The sequence below is a fragment of the Panthera uncia genome, chromosome A2 (genome assembly GCF_023721935.1).
Source record: "Panthera uncia isolate 11264 chromosome A2, Puncia_PCG_1.0, whole genome shotgun sequence".
Lineage (NCBI taxonomy): Eukaryota > Metazoa > Chordata > Mammalia > Carnivora > Felidae > Panthera > Panthera uncia.
The window spans coordinates 80,520,693-80,538,284 of NC_064816.1; positions in this window are offsets into that span (position 1 = coordinate 80,520,693).

Consider the following 17,592-nt stretch of genomic DNA (forward strand, 5'->3'; position numbering starts at 1 on the left):
TTCAGTTACTCCTGAGTTGACACTATATAACTATATAACTATATAACTATATAACTATATATATATATATATATATATATATATGCAAAGCAGAAAATATCTTAAGGAACCAGCGCTGAGCAGTAATATCCTTAGATGCAGCACTTATTTTCTCTCGACCACTGCAAGCTCAAGGTTAAAATAAAGAAAAACAATATATCATGAAATCTCAGGTTTCACCCTACTTATTTTTCAGTCTGCTTTTGGATTTTTCATGTTGGCTGAACTTTCTTTCTTCCAGATCTGCACCTGACCTTCTTCACAACCTCCTAATCATCTTCTCTGCCCTTACCCTTTCCCCCCTTTCTTCTGAGTTTGGTCAGAGACTCTGAATTTCTACTCCAGCCTTTGTATATAGCTCATCTTCTATAGAATCTTTCATGGTAAAACACTCAGCCTGATAAAAAGATAATTAATTTATTAGACAATGTCATACTTTTATGAGAATGAAAAGATATTTTAATTCCAAAATATTCTGTCCTTTTCTCTGAACAATTAAAGTCTTCTAAAGCATATTCTCTATGAATAGTTAAGATGCTTTGGTCATCAATTTCCTTGTAGTCCAACAATTTGTGAAAATTATTTCCAAATTTCCAGACAAATGCTTTTTTTCTTTCTTTTCTACAGCTTCTCGTTATCATCATAAAACATGCAGTAGAGAATTTAGTCCAAAGTTTTCAACCCTGGTTTACTTTGGAACAACTTGGGAAACTTCGAAAAATCCCAGAGGCCTGGTGTCACCCCTAAAAATGTGATATCATTGATTTGTATAGATGTAGACATCAATGATGTTTAAAGATTGTAGGTGTTTCTAATGTTCAGGCAGAGCTGATAAATACTTGATAAATTTCTAAAATCCACAGAAAAATGTGCACACTCTTCAATTCTTTAGGTATTGTAAACTGTCCCACAGCAAATTAGATAACTAAAAATTTATAAACTGAAACAAGAAACAGAGCTGTGGCTTGTATTTAAGGCATTTATATACATAAAAACCATAATAAGATACCACTTTTTCTTGCTTATTCTGAAGAAATATTGCCATGGAATGCTTTGGTTATTTTTTTTTGTTCTCTCTATATTTTATTTCGTAAAAATTTGTTAAGTTTATTTATTTAGTTTGAGGGAGTATAGACAGCACAAGCAGGGAAAGGGCAGAAAAAAGGAGAGACAGAATCCCAAGCAGTCTCCACATCATCAGCCCAGAGCCCCATGCTGGGCTCCAACTCATGAACCATGAGATCATGACCTGAACTGAGATTAAGAGTCAGACACTTAACCAACTGAGCCACCCAGGTGCCCTTATTTTGTAAAAATTTTAATATTTTAATCATGCCATCCAAGGCCAAGTCCTTTGTACAGGTTAGGCCCTCTAGTAGTTTTATACTTTAAACATGTAGGTCCTGCACATTATAACTTCAACATATACCAGAAATTCATGGCTGTTACGAATGTGTGAGTGGGATGTTTTTAAAAAAAAACTTCTACAATTTCTAATCAGCTATTGCTTATGTGTAAGAAAGTAATTTTCTAGTGCTGCTCTTGAACCAAGTCATTTTCCTCAGTAGTCTAGATTCTCAGCTCTATTTTATTTTTTGCAAGATATTATAAAATGACAATTTTGCATCCTCTTCCAATTATTCCTCTCCAATATTTATATCTCCTACTTCTTTTTTATTCTTTTGAATTATTAGTATAATTTAAAATATTTATGATGATGATGATTGTCGTAGCCATTGTTGGTAGCTATTTACCTGTTCTTTCTTTTAATCAATGACTTTGTTTTTTATATAATTTTTTAATGTTTATGTATTTTATTCTATTTTTATAATTTTTAATGTTTATTTTTTATTTTATTATTTTATTATTTTTTTAGATTTACATCCAAATTAGGTAGCATATAGTGGAACAATGATTTCGGGAGTAGATTCCTTAATGCCCCTTACCCATTTAGCCCATCCACCCTCCCACAACCCCTCCAGCAACCCTCAGTTTGTTCTCCATATTTATGAGTCTCTTCCATTTTGTCCCCCTCCCTGTTTTTATATTATTTTTGTTTCCCTTCCCTTATGTTCATCTGTTTTGTCTCTTAAAATCCTCATATGACTGAAGTCATATATTTGTCTTTCTCTGACTAATTTCACTTAGCGTAATACCCTCCAGTTCCATACACGTAGTTGCAAATGGCCAGATTTCATTCTTTTTGATTGCTGAGTAATACTCCGTTGTATGTATATACCACATCTTCTTTATCCATTCATCCATCGATGGACATTTGGGCTCTTTCCATACTTTGGCTATTGTTGATAGTGCTGCTGTAAACATTGGGGTGCATGTGTACCTTCAAAACAGCATATCTGCATCCCTTGGATGAATACCTAGTAGTGCAATTACTGGGTCATAGGGTAGTTCTATATTTAGTATTTTTGAGGAACCTCCATACTCTTTTCCAGAGTGGCTGCACCAGCTTGCATTCCCACCAACAGTGCAAAAATGATCCTCTTTCTCTGCATCCTTGTCAACATCCATTGTTGTTAATGTTAGCCATTCTGACAGGTGTAAAGTGGTATCTCATTGTGGTTTTGATTTGTATTTCCCTGATGATGAGTGATGTTGAGCATTTTTTCATGTGATGGTTGGCCATCTGGATGTCTTCTTTGGAGAAGTGTCTATTCATATCTTTTGCCCATTTCTTCACTGGATTATTTGTTTTTTGGGTGTTTAGTTTGATAAGTTCTTATAGATTTTGGATACTAACCCTTTATCTGATATGTCGTTTGCAAATATCTTCTCCCATTCTGTCAGTTGCATTTTAGCTTTGCTGATTGTCTCCTTTGCTGTGCAGAAGCTTTTTATTTTGATGAGATCCCAGTAGTTCATTTTTGCTTTTGTTTCCCTTGCCTCCAGAGACACGTTGAGTGAGAAGTTGCTGCAGGCAAGATCAAAGACGTTTTTGCCTGCTTTCTCCTCGAGGATTTTGATGGCTTCCTGTCTTACATTGAGGTCTTTCATACATTTTGAGTTTATTTTTGTGTATGGTGTAAGAAAGTGGTCCAGGTTCATTCTTCTGCATGTCACTGTCCAGTTTTCCCAGTACCACTTGCTGAAGAGACTGTCTTTATTCTTTACTGCTTTGTCAAAGATTAGTTAGCCATATGTTTATGGGTCCATTTCTGGGTTCTCTATTCTGTTCCATTGATCTGAGTGTCTGTTCTTGTGCCAGTACAATACTGTCTTGATGATTATAGCTTTGTAGTATAGCTTGAAGTCTGGGATTGTGATGTCTCCTGCTTTGGTTTTCTTTTTCAAGATCACTTTGGTTATTTGGGGTCTTTTCTGGTTCCATACAAATTTTAGGATTGTTTGTTCTAAAGAATGCTGGTGTTATTTTGATAGGGATTGCATTGAATATGTAGATTGCTTTGGGTAGTATCGACATTTTTAACAATATTTGTTCTTCCAATCCAGGAGCATGGAATGTTTTTCCATTTTTTTTGTGTGTCTTCTTTAATTTCTTTCATAAGCTTTCTATAGTTTTCAGTATATAGATTTTTCTCCTCTTTGGTTAGATTTATTCCTAGGTATTTTGTGTTTTTCTGTGCAACTGTAAATGGGATCGATTCCTTGATTTCTCTTTCTGTCACTTCATTGTTGGTGCATAGGAATGCAACCAATTTCTGTGTGTTGATTTTATATCCTGAAATTTTGTTGAATTCATGAATCAATTCTAGCAGTTTTTTGGTGGAATCTATTGGGTTTTCTATATAGAGTATCATGTCATCTGCGAACCGTGAAAGTTTGGCCTCCTCCTGGCCGATTTGGATGCCTTTTATTTCTTTGTGTTGTCTGATTGCAGAGGCTAAGACTTCCAATACTATGTTCAATAACGGTGGCGAGAGTGGACATCCCTGTCTTGTTCTGACCTTAGGCGGAAAGCTCTCAGTTTTTCCCCATTGAGGATGATATTAGTGTTGGTTCATTCATATATGGTTTTATGATCTCGAAGTATGCTCCTTCTATCCCTACTTTCTTGAGGGTTTTTATCAAGAAAGGATGCTGTATTTTGTCAAATGCTTTCTCTGCATCTATTGAGAGGGTCATACGGTTCTTGTCCTTTCTTTTATTGATGTGATGAATCATGTTAATTGTTTTGTGGATATTGAACCAGTCCTGCATCCCAGGTATAAATTCCACTTGGTCGTGGTGAATAATTTTTTTTAATGTATTGTTGGATCCATTTGGCTAATATCTTGTTGAGGATTTTTGCATCCATGTTCATCAGGGAAATTGGTCTGTAGTTCTCCTTTTTAGTGGGGTCTCTGTCTGGTTTTGGAATGAAGGTAATAGAAAGAGTTTGGAAGTTTTCCTTCCATTTCCATTTTTTGGAATACCTTCAAGATAATAGGTGTTAACTCTCCCTTAAATGTTTGGTAGAATTCCCCTGGAAAGCCATCTGGCCCTGGACTCTCGTTTTTTGGGAGATTTTTGATTACTAATTTGATTTCCTTACTGGTTATGGGTCTATTCAAATTTTCTATTTTTTCCTGTTTCAGTTTTGGTAGTGTATATGTTTCTAGGAATTTGTCCATTTCTTCCAGTTTGCCCATTTTATTGGCGTATAGTTGCTGATAATATTCTCTTATTGTTTTTATTTCTGCTGTGTTGGTTGTGATCTCTCCTCTTTAATTCTTGATTTTATTTATTTGGGTCCTTTCCCTTTTCTTTTAGATCAAACTGGCTAGTGGTTTATCAATTTTGTTAATTCTTTCAAAGAACCAGCATCTGGTTTCATTGATCTCTTCTAGTGGTTTTTTGGTTTCAATAGCATTGATTTCTGCTCTAATCTTTCTTATTTCATGTGTTCTGCTGGTTTGGGGTTTTATTTGCTGTTTTTTTTTTTCAGCTCCTTAAGGCATAAGGTTAGGTTGTGTATCTGAGATCTTTCTTCCTTCTTTAGGAAGGCCTGGATTGCTATATACTTTCCTTTTATGACTGCCTTTGCTGTGTTAATGACTTTATTTTGAAAATTAGGTATCTAAAATTCTCCAAAGCACCCCATTTGCTTCAGAGACAATTGACTTGGCCCCCGCATCAGAGGTAAATTTTATTGCTCAAGAGTAATCCAATATACTTGCCACAATGACTAATTCAATAACTTAAGCCAAAGCCAAATATCATAAGACATTCCTGTTAACAAACATGGACGATAGAAGTGGAGCAGTTTGGGGTCAACAGACCTGGATACTGACTTGCTAGAGAATTCTGTGTGTGAAGTTTCTTCTCTCTTTAAAAGATATCCACTAGAAGAGACACATTATCTTCTTTAGGACATCCTGGTCTGGGGGGCAGATGTCTGAAAAATGCTGCATCCACTTTCCCACCATGAAAAATATTGAGCCTGAGCGTGAAGCAAACACAGATATCACATATGAGTGAATTATAGAGACAGCTACTGGATCAAGCTAATTCTGAAGCTTACTTATATCTGGTCTTCTAGTTTTGCAAGTCAATAAATTTCTTTATCATTTCAGCAGGTTTAATTTCCATTTTATTATTTGCAGCTGAAACTATCTTAGATGATACATGAATATACTTGTCTAGAGTCTGGTTTTAATGTGGATAATTCTCATGTTTTACATGTTTTTTTTCTAGGTTTCTGGTGGATAACATTATTAACAATGTTAAGTAATTTGATTTTCTGATCCTAGTCTAATAAGGAACATTATTAGCTATTCATTTTGAATTTTACAATTTTTTTTCATAATCCAATGGCCAGTTAGATATTTACTTTTATAATGTTAATGAAATGAATAAGCTTAAGAGATTAGTAGTGTTGAAAATGTCTTGAAAATCTCAAGTAAAGTTTATTTGATCATGATATTCTTCCTTGAATACGCTGGCTTTTGGATGGGTATATTGTTATTTTAATACATTTAGAAACACATTTAAGAAGAAATTTCAAAAGATTAAAGACCAAGAAAATAATTCTAAAATCTTCTAAAGAGAAAGGTCAGGTTAGTCCTAACAAAACAAAATCAGATTGACACCAAACTTTTCAATGTCAGCTCCAGTAGTAAGAACACAATGGAATAATATTTTCAAAATACTAAAGAAAAAAATTTGAACCAAGAATATCATGTGCCTGTAAACATTTTCAATATGAGTTGGGAATAAAGATATTTATGGATATAAAAAGCCTCACTGGTGTTATAGCCAAGAACCTCCTTGAAAGCATTTTTCATGGAAGGAGTCCAAAATTCAGCAAGACCCATGAAAAATAAGAAGAACAAATCATTTATCAAAATGTATCATTGTCTAAAAAAAAATCAGTGACAACATATTTTAAACTCTCCTTAAAATTCAGAACACACTTTCATATTTGGGTGTAAGGAGCAAAGGAATAAAAACCAAAGTAATGGTTTTGTTTGTGGAAAAATATGTAGGTATTAATAAGAAGTTTCAGAAATGTATAAAACAGAATACTTAAGGGTGTAGGTCCTAATAAGGTAGAATTAAAACATTAATTTGAAAAAAATAATATGTACCCCTATGTGTATTGCAGCATTATTTACAGTGGCCAAAATATGGAAGCAACCCAAGTGTCCATTAATAGATGAATGGATAAAGATGATGTGATATATATGTATGATGGACTATGACTTAGTTATAAAAAAGAAAGAGATCTTACCATTTGCAACAACATAGATGGGCCTAGAGGGTATTAGGCCAAATTAAATAAGTAAGGCAAAGAAAGAAAAAATACCATATGAGTTCACTCATATATGGACTCTAAAGAACAAATAAACAAACAAAAAGTACAAAGAGACCCATAAATACAGAGAACAAACAGATGGTTGCAGGGGGAAATGGGCAAAATGAGTGAAAGATAGGGGGAGATACAGACTTCCAGTTACAGAATGAAAGGGAATAAAGAGTGCCACATAAGGAATATATATAATGGTACTGTAATAGCTCTCTGGTGATCCTGTAATACTACACAGTGACAGATGGTAGTTACACTACTGGTGAGCATTGCATACTGTATACACCATTGAGTCACTATTTTGTTTACCTGAAACTAATGTAACATTGTTTGTCAACTATAATCCAACAACAAAAAATAAGTTAGAATTAATTATTCAGATAGAAAAACAGAACCAAAAAAAGACCTAACTAGGTGGGTGGGGAGTGGGAAAAGAAGTATGCAGTAAAAGAAAAAACAAAAATATGAAATGTTTTCTCATTAAATTTTGGTAGAAGTAAATTAGTTCAGAACTCAACAGTTTGAACAGATTCTAAAGAACTCAAGATGTGTTTACTTATACTTATTAAAATTCTGAAGTTGTTTTACAAGCTTAAAGACCATTGGTGATTTTTATTTTTTGAGATTAGAGTGTGGCTTCTTTTCTGCATGGTAGATTAATATCACCCTCACTATTTAATGCACACAGACCTACTTACCAACACAAATTGATATTTTTCACTTTGACAAAGAAATTTTTCATTATGTACTTCTTAAAGGAAACTATTATTTTCTTATACTTTCATAGTCATTTCACACTCAACAACAAAAAAAGAGACAAATAAAACAGCCATTTTTGAGTACTTTTTATTTTATTCTATTATATCAGGAAAAAAGAACTCTTTTACATTACACTTATCTGCGTCTTCCTGTTGTGTATTCTGTTCTGAATGCTCTGTTCTTGAATATACATGTATGTGTTACAGTAACAAATGTTCACCAGAATTTGTTTTATATTGTATTAAACATGCTATATATTTAATATTTTACATATATAAAATACACACAATATGTAAGTATATAGTATATATAGTATATATGCTGTCTAGCCAATGGTTGAGTGATACAAATACCATGGTTCCAAAATTTTACAGGAAAAAAACTCTAAAATCACATATTATTATAATATTCTGTAATGGAGATAGCTTATTGACATTTGAAGACTTTTTTTTTTGGCATTTCTGTGGTAAACTTTGTTAATTGTTACCTTAATCTTTGCCCCTCATTCCTTCTCCCTGATTTTGTTTAGGGCAACAATATGCCTAACAATATATAGTTTATTATCATTATTCACATATTCCATATTTATAAATTTCAAGTGAATGTGTAATAATCCAAGCCTTTGAATTTGTTTTCTTCGGCCCCCAATCATCTAGAATTTTCCAGGTTCTATTAGTACTCCAAAGTAGGTGAGACAGAAGCCACTCCCTGGTACAGCTCATTGAAAGGCTGAAATATTATACCTGGGCTCCAACCTTTCCTTCCCCAAAAAGGAGGTGGGATTTGGAGGTTTTCATCCCCTTCTTCTGTGCTGAACCTGAAGGAAGGGTATGGCAAGTGAATATATACTAGTCCAAACTCTCATTTTTGTTCTCACTGGCTTCCAACCTGGGGTCCTCTCTTGTTAGGTCTTAGACTCAGGCAAGACAGATATCAGTCCCTTAAGCAGTAATCTGAAATGTCAGAACTTTGTATATATGGTATAGTCATCTCCTTCCTTACCCAGGGAGAAGGTGGGAGCTGGGATGGTTTCTGTTGATCATGTGCCAAAAAGAAGGATTATGGTGAGGGGGTGCCATGAACTTTCCTACCAGCTTTGATGTATCTGTTTTTGCCATTTGCATGGGGTGCAGGGACCTTTCAACTGGTCTCTAGATTTCTCTCAAAGAGAAATAGTCTGTGTATTGCTGTTGAGTTGGGAAACTCTGGGACGTCCTGTTCCACCATTTTGCTGCTATCCAACATCAACTATTTTATTTATTTTTTTATTTTAACTTGTTTTATTTTTTTATTTTTTAAAATTTACATCCAAATTAGGTAGTATATAGTGCAGCAATGATTTCAGGAGTAGATTCCTTAGTGTCCCTTACCCATTTAGCCCATCCCCCCTCCCACAACCCCTCCAGCAACCCTCAGTTTGTTCTCCATATTTATGAGTCTCTTCTGTTTTGTCCCCCTCCCTGTTTTTATATTATTTTTGTTTCCCTTCCCTTATGTTCATCTGTTTTGTCTCTTAAAGTCCTCATATGAGTGAAATCATATGATTTTTGTCTTCCTGTGACTGACTAATTTCACTTAGCATAATACCCTCCATTTCCATCCATGTAGTTGCAAATGGCAAGATTTCATTCTTTTTGATTGCCGAGTAATACTCCACTGTATATATAACATCAACTATTTTTTGAATAATACTACTGATCTCACTAAGGTACCAAGTAATATGTGAAGCATATGCTTATTATCAGATATGTCTGTACTGGATGTGTACTGGGGTTTTCTATTTGCGAAAACCAGAAGTGAACTATGACTAGTCACCAATCTAGAATTTATGAAACGATGCAAGGTAGCAAAAGGTATTGAAGGAAAAGCTGAACAATGATACTTTAGGAAGAACAATAATAAAGCAGCTCTGCAGATATAGGTTTATAAACAAATAAATAATCTCTGCAAGGTACATACAGTCTTTGGGGTAGAGAGAATCACCAGGTTCAACTGAGGACACAAGATTCAAATTCAAGGGGGAACTTCTTCATTCTTTGGCTTAGGTTGTTTGTCCACCTTAGCTGACAATCATGCCAAGACTGTTTGTAGGTGAGAAAATGTGATTCTTTTATTTTATTTTATTCATTTTTGAGAGAAAGAGACAGAGTATGAGTGGGGGAGGGGCATTCAGAGAGGGAGACACGTAATCTAAAGCAGGCTCTAGGCTCTGTGCTGTGAGCACAAAGCCCAATGCGGGGCTTGAACTCGTGAACCACAAGATCATGACCTGATCTGAAGTCGGACGCTCAACTGACAGCCACCCAGGCGTCCCAAAGAAGTGGTTCTAAAAGAAAGAGGAGGTACTTTTAGCAAGAAAAGGAAAAATACTTTGTGCGCAAAAATACCAGAAGCACGCCAGATATCATATATGATCTTATGTAATTTTGTGAATTATAGTATCTTCACTTCATTCTTTCAAAACTCTCACATATCTTTCTTACTCCAAAATGTCTGTTGTAATGGGGGGTGGGAGGGAGGGCAGGGTGGGTGATGGGTATTGAGGAGGGCACCTTTTGGGATGAGCACTGGGTGTTGTATGGAAACCAATTTGACAGTAAATTTCATATATTAAAAAATAAAAAAAAAACAAAAAACAAAAAAAAAACCAAAAAAAACCAAAATGTCTGTTGTATTTCATCAGCTTATAGAATAAATCTAAAACTCCTAAACATTATATTTGAGGATTTTGTTAATCTGAACTCAATTCATGCTTTCCATCTCATCTCTTGCCTATTTTGACTTCTCTTCCTACCAATGCACTCCTGCCACTATTCATTCTGGTTGTGCAGGCCTATTTCACATTGTTCAAATACATGAATTACTTTTAGAGCTTTGTACATGCTGTCCATTTGCCTGGAATACATTTATCCCCCCAATCCTTCTTCATCTTAATATCTACCCCAGCTAAGAATTTAGTTTACTATCTCAGGGGACAAGGAACTTAGAGAAGCAAAGTATATCTGCCAAACACCCCATCACAGATGTTGACTTCCTACCACAAAATTGTGCTTAAGCTTTGACCAGTGGGGGCTCTCATCTTCAGTGATATAAAATGTGCCACTTTTTGAAGCAGCTCATTTCATAAATAAATTTGTGATAAATTTGAATTTTGAAACTCCTGAAAGGACAAAGGCTGGAAAAATACAACTCATTCTCTAAGGTCTAGCTCATATATCGCTTTTTCTAAGAAACCTATTCTGACTTCTGGAAGAAAATTATCACTTACCCATATGTGCTCCCAAAGTACTTTCTTCATACAATATTATTGCACTTATTATGATCTATCACAGTTAGTTTTGCTTGTTCCTGAACTCAATTCTGAGTTTCTTAAAGATGGGAATTTTGCATTAACTTTTGCTTTCTACTGCCTAGTAGAAGACCAAATAGGAGGCAGTCAATAAATCCTTGTTGAAGATAGATTAAATTTTACAATCTTCTAAACAAATCAGAGACATTTTTATATTAGTGTTTTATATGAGAAAATTTGAACAAAATAGGCAACAAAATACAATAGATTTTATAACTGTAAGCACAAACTCACTGAGTGAATGGTACAAACTCACTCCTATGCAATCTCAAAATATTTTGCTCACACAAATATAATTATACTGGTGATCTATCAGTTAGTTATGCCTGCCTTGGCTTCTCCAACTTGAGTGCTTACACTCAGCATGCAAAATCTATTGAATTGTATTGCATATTTTATTCAAATTTTCTTATATATATGTTCACAGAAGTTTTTGAGTGTGCTCCTAACAAGGCTTATTTATCTATTTAAAATTTAGAAACAAGTATTTTACTATGCAACTCTATTTAGTATATCCATAGTGCTCAATCCTATTGTCACAGTCACAAAACGCAAGAAAACATTAATTTGTTATTCTTACTTATCTTACCCCATTTACATTTTTTTGTTTGTGTTTAGTTGGTTGATTAATTGAGTAAAGTTTTCGTTGCAATAACAAGGGACAAAGTAAAAATGGATTAATCCACATCAAAATTTAATTCTCTTTTATATACAGTCAGAGCAAAAGTACCCCAGGTGTGATGTGGTGGCTGTAGATTGCCAGGGCCCAGCCTCCTATCCTGCTGGTCGGCTATACTCAATGTACATCTTCCACCTGAGATAGCTGCTCCTTTTTGCTCTCTGCATTCCAGCTAACAAGACTGAAACAAGCAAAAATGTACCGCGCGCACTTTGCCTTTCAGGGCATGGCCTGAATGTTATTTACATCACATCCTTTCACGCCCCAGAACTTAGTCACATTGACTAGAAGTTGGTCATGTGGCTGTAACTAGATGCAGGGGACAAAGGAAATAACATCGTCAGTTGTTGTTAAACTTAGCATTGAAAGGATGAGAATGGAAATTTTGGACAACTGGCAGTGTGTGCTGCAGCTGCATTTATTCTCATTTTGTTACCGTCCTAATGTCAAACAATATGACACAGCAAATATACTGTCTAATTACTTTCCCTATTGGAGGAAGGGAACACTAATCTTTTTAGTTGATGATATGATCTTCTAAGAGCTTCTTAGAGGTTATAGAAAGTCTGAAATACTAACATTGCTGATGTATTGTCATTTAGTTATTTGCAAGACAACATTCAGATGCAGTACTAATATTTTATTTTTTCCATTGACTCATGTAATAACAATAAAAATATAGTATAGTTTCTATTATGAATGGGCCATTAACACTGGTATTTTCCAAAATGCAAAACTTCCTTCCTGTTTTTTCTGTCTTGCTACTTGTACATTTTTCTTTTTTTTTAATTTTTAAAAATATTTATTTATTTATTTTTGAGAGAGAGAGAGAGAGACAGAGACAGTGAGTGGGGGAGGGGCAGAGAGACAGAGAGAGAGAATCCCAAGGACACTCCACACTGTCAGCATGGAGCCCGATGTGGGGCTCAAGCTCACCAACCGTGAGATCATGACCTGAGCTGAAACCAAGAGTCCTGAGGCTTAACCACCTGAGCCACCCAGATGCTCGACTTCTTTTGCATTTCTATTATTACAGTTTTAGCACATGCCTGCTACATAAAATAGCAGTTTGGGTTGTGGATGACATTTTTAAAATTCAAAAGAAAACTTATATATCAACACTATTATAGTTATTATAGTCAACAACTGTACAACTATAATTATTAAAGTCAACAGCTTTTCATATATTCTTTGAATAAAAGTAAAGTAATCTCATGTGAATTTGTTCTCACTGAATCCATTAGTAAGCAAGAAAAAATTTATTTTTAATATTTTTAAAAATTTTTTAATGTTTATTTATTTTTGAGAGAGAGAGAGAGAGCATGAGTGGTGAGGGACAGAGAAAGAGGTAAATACAGAGTCCAAAGCAGGCCCCAGGCTCTGAGCTGACAGCACAGAGCCTGACACGGGGCTCAAACCCATGAACCATGAGATCATGACCTTAGCCAAAGTCAGATACTTAACCAACTGAGCCACCCAGGTACCCCAAGGAACAAAATATTTCAGAAGACATTTGGGAGTATACTTGAAACAAGGTAAATTAGCTTGAGAAAACTTGAAAAGCATGAGCAACACCAGTATAGCAGAACATAAGGACTCCTAACCCTTCCTGCCTCCAATGAAATAAAATGCTTCTAACTTGTTTTCATGACCTATCTTTCTTCTTAGATAAATGACACTCAATACACCCCTTCAAAACCATTTCTCTATCATCACTACATTCCTCCCATTTCTGTGACCAACTGGAAGAGATGATTTTCCCCTTTCTACTATTTAGCTTGAAAGAATAAGTGCACACAGACTACTCAGGCAACAAAATATAAACTCATTAATAATGTAATAATGTAGCTACACATTAATAAGACTGGTTTTCCTGAGGGATATTGAAAAGCAGCTTCACAGTATACAGTCCCACTACATGGCTATATGAGGAAGCCTTGGTGAGAGACCAAGAAGTGTTAAGAAAGAGGATGATTCAAGAGATCTCTTGGTATCAGCATTTGGCCTCTGTATTAGAAGGGCTGGATGTTACTTGAGGTCAGGATTCAGTAAACTACAGGCCAAGTCGGACCCACCACATTTTGTAAAAAAAAAAAAAAATTGGAACATAGAATGCTCATATGTTTATCTGTCTATTGCTACTTTTATGCTACAACAAAGGAGCTGAATATTTGTGAGGGTATGCTCCCAAAGCTGAAAATTTTTACTATGTTCCTTTAGAGACAGAAGAAGTTTGCCAACTCCTGACCAAAATATGCTGTGGTCATGAAAACAAATCAACAAAAAAACAAGTAAATAAAAATCTCAGAGGGTATGGCAAATGTTACTATTCCACACCAATATTTCTGGTTCTCTGGTCCATTCAGGCATTCAGAAATATTTCACCTTCTTGGTCCCTTGAACTTAGGTAAGGCCATAAGACTTGCCCTGGCAATAAAATGTGAACAGAAATGTCATAAATCACTTCTAGGTTGAAATATTACCCAGAAGATGTGTGCACTTCTGTGCTCTCTTTCACTCTGCTACTGTACTTATTATGAGCTAATGGTATGAAGATGTAACCTGGGATGCTGGGAAGATGTAACCCCACCACCTAGGACAGGTACCTGGAAAGCTGCCTAAACCTACAGAAACTGTATGAGAGAGAGTAAATCTTTGATACTTTAAGCCACTAAGATTTGGGACTCTTTATTACCATACATAATATTTACCTGGTTATAACAATTGAAACAGAGAGTAACCTTTTTTTTTTTTTTTTTTTTTTTTTACCATGCATTAATAGTTAATACATTCACAGTAAAATAGCAGGAAACTATTTCTTCAACTGCCTACAGAGCATGAGTATGGCAGGTACAGAATAGACTTTCTCAATGGAATATTTCAATTATTGTATTCTTCACCTCTTATTGGTTCTTTTCTATATTTTCTATCTCTTTGTTGAAAGTGTCACTAGTTTTTTCCACTCCTCTCTCCAGCCCTGTGAGTATCTTTGGAATCATTGCATTAAAGTCTTTACCAGGCAAATTGATGATCTCCCTTTCATTTAGCTATTTTTCAGAGGTGTGTCTTATTCTTTCTTTTGGAGGATAATCCTCTGTCTTCCCATTTTGCTTGACTTTTTATGTTTGTTTCTATTGATTAAGTGGAACAACTACTTATCCTAAACATGAAGGAATGGTCTTGTGTGTGGTCATCTGTATATGGACTGTGTGTGCTTGGTAATTTGCTGGCTGACTGGAGCACTGCCTGGTAAGGGCTGAGGGTCCCTGGGCTGTCCATGCATGCACATTCTGGAAGGACAGCTAAGCCTAAAGTGGGTGCAAAACTGGAGTGTCCTGAGGCTCTACATGCAGAGGGTACCTTGGCCAGATAGTTAAGTTGAAGTGGTTATGAATCATGGTGTTCCAGGACTCTCTACATGGAGGGTACTCTGAAGCAATGGCAGGAGCTGAGGAAGAATACAGTCTAGGAAGTCCTGGTATTCTCCACACTAAGCACAGCCTGGCAGGACAGCTAAGCTGAAGTCGTTGCAAGCTTGTGAGTGTTATCTTAAACGAAGCTAAAATTTTTAAGGACAAAGAAAGCATATACATTTTTACTAATACTGCCATATCAACGTATTTTATAGTGGAAAATCATTATAGAATTAAGACAGTGTGTCAAAGAATTATAAGAAGGAAAATAGAATTAAAGTTAGATGAATATCAAAAAAAATAAAGGTTTGATCTAATGCAGTTTAAATTACCAGCTATTCCTATCTTAGGTTTAAGATAAAACCCTAGTTTTCATAATTCTGTAATTTTTATTCTTTCACCATTACCATTTGTACTAGATAAAACAGCAAATTGACCATTATTTTAACAATGATAAAGTTTCAATATGTCTGTTTCTTTGGAACTGTAACATAAAATGGGCTTTAAAAACTGAAGTTTGAATTAGTGGAATTTTTATTTTCAAAGAAAAAGAAGAAATTAAAATGCTTAGATTTTTTTTCCCCTTCCTGAGTTTGCTAGTGTTGGGGCTGGGTTAATAAAGCTTACAAGGTTGGGTCTTCCCTGGAAGTAATTACTTTTCCACGAGGTGGACATTGAGATAGCGTGGAAGATATCTTTGTCATGTCACTCTGAATGTTTGAATGTGGTTTGACCAGATTTCTCCAGTATATAATCTTCTTATTTGCCCCAAACAGCTAAACCATCATTTGTGAATCTGGCAAATTTCTCAGCTATTTAAATTCAAGCTTCATACTTATCATTTCAACTAAGTTTCTAGATTCTCTTGAATAAATGGAAATGGTAACAGTTGACAAAAGTTAAAAACTTAAATTCTGACACTTGAAAAGTCTTGAGGAAACATCTCCTGCATCTCTTTTCCTGTTTATAGAGAGTATTATAGTGTGCTTTCCATTTCAAAATTATTAAAACCACACATATTTTTAAAAACCACAGGAAAAGGAGAAAGTTATACATGTATACACATATATGCACATCCATACATTGTAATCTATAGATAATAACTATTTTAAAGAGTGTATAGTAATTGAATTTTAAAACAAAAGTAGCTAAGGAAATAAATTTGACCAGAGCACACTTCACAGGAAATAACTTCATCATAAAATTTCTATTATATCTTCATTAATATTCTCCCTGAACTGTTGTAGCACATTTATTTTATAAATCGAGTCACAAAGGGATTTTTTTTCAAACTCAAATTGGTAAAACTATTTGGAGCATGAAAGGAAAGATCAAAAGGGCCAACTGGGAACAAAGCACAATGATCAGAATTCAGGATAAGCCACAACACATAATAATCCTAATTACCAATCTTTAATTAAACCACAGGGAGAATTTATGCCCTGAATAAACTTGTCTCACAGTTTTTTCTGACTTCAAGATAGAATGTTTTGATGTTTCTAAATATCAGCCAAAGAGGAAGCTTATTATTCAATGTCTTATGACCTATAGAAATCTAAAGTCAAGAACATATGTGATATGCAATGTTCAAGACAAGATCTGGTCTTCAGGGGTGTTGTTGCAAAATATTTGAATTTAGCAAGCTAATTAATTCTGACGTAATTGACAAATTTATGAATGACCAAGTGATGAATTAAAGAACAGAGAATACTGGCAATATGTTTAATGGATTCATAAAAAAATAGCCTGCTGTTGCAAAGTAGATTTTCTCTGGAGGGAAAAACAAAAGCCTAATGGGTTTATGTAGTTGGGTATGGTGGGTTAGCCTATACTTGGAGGAATAGCCTATTCAAAATGCATTGAATAAATTTCTTATTTCTCATCATCCTAGGCATTGGACTGGCAGAGTTTTGATTTTTTCTAACCCAAGAATTTATTTCTTTGAGAGCCTATACTTAGGTAAACCACACCAGAGTTTAGTCAAGGCAGCAGCTGCATTGAGTGATTTTTCCATAATTGAAGTTTCAATATTAATTTCTACTTGTGTTAAACTTAGGCAACATTATACACTGTAACAGTTTGCCCAATAGCTGAAAGTTTCTTTTAAATCAGTCTTAGGTATGTGTGTATAAACAGACCCAGATTTTTAGTAGCACTTTTTAGCTCTAGGCTTTAATTTTTTTTTTCCTTTGCTTGAAAATTTCAGAAATTTCTAGAAAATTATACATTGTGGTATATAGTGCCTGACATCTCTTTGCTAGGTCTCATCTCACTCTCACAGAGATGGTACCCCTGTGTTTGAGTCCATTTGGGCTGCTATAATAGGATATCACAGATGGCTGTCTTTTTCCTGTGTCCTCACAGGGCACAAGGGTCAAGGGAGCTCTGTGGGATCTTTTTTTCTAAAGGCACTAATCCACCCTCATGACTTAATTACCTATCATAGGTCCAGTGGGAGGGCCCAGTGGGGCTAAATATTACCACTTTGGGGATTACATTTTAAGGTAGGATCACCCAAGTCCTGCAGACGCCAGTGGGCAGTGGGCCTTTCCTTTGAAACCACTGGGTCCCCCTCCCCCCTCCCCAGACC